The sequence below is a fragment of the Mastomys coucha genome, unplaced genomic scaffold (genome assembly GCF_008632895.1).
Source record: "Mastomys coucha isolate ucsf_1 unplaced genomic scaffold, UCSF_Mcou_1 pScaffold3, whole genome shotgun sequence".
Classification (NCBI taxonomy): domain Eukaryota; kingdom Metazoa; phylum Chordata; class Mammalia; order Rodentia; family Muridae; genus Mastomys; species Mastomys coucha.
The window spans coordinates 39,961,504-39,965,003 of NW_022196909.1; positions in this window are offsets into that span (position 1 = coordinate 39,961,504).

A 3,500-nucleotide genomic window follows, 5' to 3' on the forward strand; every position below is an offset into this window, starting at 1 on the left:
GAACTCAGGACCTCTGGAAGAGCAGTCAGTGCTCTTAACCGCTGAGCCATCTCTCCAGCCCCGCCTTCATGCTTTTTAAAATTAATCAATGATGAACTCTCTCGACCCAGCCAAATTGTGTGGCATAATGTTTGTACCTTCAGCTTAAGAAACTTCAAGTTACTTCAAATGGTCCACACTTTTAATCCCAGCACTCAGGCAGATCAAACTCAGGTGGATGTCTTGAGTTTGAGGCCAGCCTGGTCTGCAGAGTGAGTTCCAGGACAATCAGGGCTACACATAGAAACCCTGTCTTGAAGAAAGAAGGAAGGAAGGAAGGAAGGAAGAAGGAAGGAAGGAAGGAAGGAAGGGAGGGGAGGAGGGAAGGAGGGAAGAAGGAAAAATAGATAACTTGGTCCATCTGACACTTCTATTACACTCTTTAAACATTCCCATTACACAGAGGCAGATGCAAGTTGCTGTAGTCCTCTTTGACCGTGCCATCAATCAGGACCCTTCTTGGCAGCAACTCCTGCAGGAACAGCCCTTGGTGGCTCTCCACCAGTGTTAGTCACCTAAGCATCTTATGGATGGTGGGGCCAAGAAGTGCCGATATGAACTCAGAGTGTAACCTAGTCGTCATTGGCCCCTCCCTGCTTAGGCTTGTGTCGACTGAAGACGTAACAAGGACCCAGGCTGTATGTGAGGAGGCAGGAAACAGGAACACTGCCGGTGGTGGTCACTCGGTCCCCAGGTGGTAGGAGAAGACCAGGAGGAAGCACAAAAGCAGAAAAGGGAGAGATCTCATTGGCCTCGCCTTTTCTGGGAACTGAGCTTTTAGGTTGAGCTGCACGGGGGTAGGCTCTGGGGTTAGGAGGTCAGAAGAAGGGGCTTAGGGAGGATCTCTGGGGACAGCTGAGGCCCAGCCCAGGCTTCCTTGAGTCTTCAGGATTCAATGTCCCATACTCACAATGTACCCTATATAGGCTGCGCTGTAAGCAGAGAACTTCAGTTGCAAGGACGCATGTCTAGACGCTAATAAATACACGTCGTTCCTCCAACCATAAGACTAAAAGTGTGCACACGTGGGCCTTGCAAGTGGGCCCAGTGAAGAAACCATCGACGTGACCATGATGGAGCGGAGAGAAAAAGCAGAGTGGACATGGCCAGCAGGGTAAACTTGATTAGGAAGTATAAACCGAGCGGCTTCTGTTACCAAATAAGAATGACAGAGATGCACCCATTATCTGGACAGCCAGCCTGGGATGCTCCATGGAGACATTAATGGCTTTGCTGGGTGGGCAGAGGTCATCAGTCTCTGGCTGTAACACAGGACAGCATCAGCCCTTGGCTGCCAGCCAGAACAGGTCTGAGAGATTTTCCCCGGGGGAGGAGGAGGAACTTGAACTGGCTACTTGAATGAGGCCGAGTCGAGCAGTTAACCAAGTGTTATGGCAAGCACTGGCCGAGGCGAGGCATAAAATGGTTCTTTGTCCAGTGTAGTGAGGTTCAGGTGAAGTCCATTGCTGCCTTTCTACTTTGGAGATGGCTTCAACTGCTGCTACCAGGAGCTGGTATTTTGTCTCTCGGGAGAGGCCTTTTTCATTAAACACATTAAATGCCATAATAGAGATCTCCCCGAGGGTTTGAGGACCATGGTCTAATCTTTTAAGTATACCTGATTTGAAACAGACTAATTGGTTTTTAGCTACTTGCTTCAGGCTTAACCCTGACAACATATACGGAAGGCTGAAAGCTTATTGTCCCTGGGAGTCAGTGGTCCTCAACCTTCCTGAAGCTGGGCCCCTTTTACACAGTTCCTCAGTTGTGGTGACCCTCCCCTAGCCATAAAACTATTTTTGTTGCTACGTCATAGCCATAATTTCGCTACTGTTATGGATCCCGTAATGTAAGTATTTTTGGAGGTAGAAGTTTGCCTGATGTGTCATGAGCCACAGGTTGAGAACACCAGTGTTGTGGATGAATTACATTTATACCAAGCATGACTGAGTCCCCAGGACTACAAAGCATAGTTCTGAGCTCATTAAAGAATTCAGTCATTTATCAGGTGACTGACCGTTAACTCAGTTGTCTTCATTATCTTTAACAGTTCACAACAAGTTAGTAGCTTTGATAAGCTTAGGGTCTTGCCATTTTAGCCCTGTTAAGTTTGAGCCTTAAAAATCTGAACGGAAGGTTCTTTAGCATCATTAAAATTAGAATTTTAAACTGTAAATACAGTCTGTGAAGAGACTGGGAACCTTATTTCCCCGATCCTTTCATAATGCACCTTTACAGAATATCAGTCTCTTATATGACTCAGTTTACGGAAGTAGCTAAAGCTTGGCAAGTTAGCAAAGACAAAGAGGCTAGATGAACTTCTTCAAGATGAACTTCTTCAAGTCGGCTTTTGCCTGCATGGACGTTAGGAATTTGTAAACCTTAGTCATGAGATGTGCTGTTCCTAAGTCCTTTGTTGTTGTTTGTTGTTTGGTTTGGTTTGGTTTTTGGTTTTTTGAAACAGGGTTTCTCTGTGTCGCTCTGGCTGTCCTGGAACTCACTCTGTAGACCAGGCTGGCCTCGAACTCAAAAATCCATCTGCCTCTGCCTCCCAACTGCTGTGATTATAGGCATGCACCACCACTGCCTGACAGAAAGAGAAAACTTTAACAATGGTCTTAAGAGATTTAAAGTGCACACACACACACACACACACACACACAGAAAGTGAAGAAGGCTTTGAGATTTTTGAAACTGGAAAGTTTAGAGCTTAGAGACAAGGGATTTTAAACCTAGTGGTGGTGGTGGTGGTAGCGCACGCCTTTAATCTCAGCACTTGGGAGGCAGAGTCAGGTGCATCTCTGAGTTTGAGGCCAGCCTGGTCTACAGAGTGAGTTCCAGGACAGCCAGGGCGACACAGAGAAACCCTGTCTCATAAATAAATAAATAAATAAATAAATAAATAAATAAATAAATAGGTGAATAAAAAGCTGGGGTGGGGAATCAATTGCTTGTGCAGCAGCAGAAGCTGTTACAATTGAATGCACAGGCCAAGTGGCCACCTCAGAAGGAGTAACATGCCCACAGCAAAGCAGGCAATGAAGGGCAGAGTCCATAACATACAGGTTCTGTTCAAGGGCCTCTCTACCCTTTAAAAAAAAATTCTTTTGAGACCAGGTCTCACTGTGTAGTTCTAGATGCTGGAATTACAGGGATCCACCTGCCTCAGCCTCCTGAGTGCTAGGATTAAAGGCTGTACCATCAAGGGTCTGTTCTGAGCATGTGTCCATTGGGTTCTCGGCTGTCTCTAGGGCATGAATGGTAGGGCCACAGGCTCTTGAACTGGATCTCAGCCTATCTTGGCCCCCTGAGAGACGTCTAGGGCTTCTAGGGCTCATCCTTGCTCTTCTCCTTGGCAGATCTGTTAAACCTTCTGAGGCTCCTGACTTCCATATGGGGGGCATCATGAAAGGGGGCCTGTGGAGCTTGAGGAGTTGAGGGGAACCACGGGTCTACGTGTT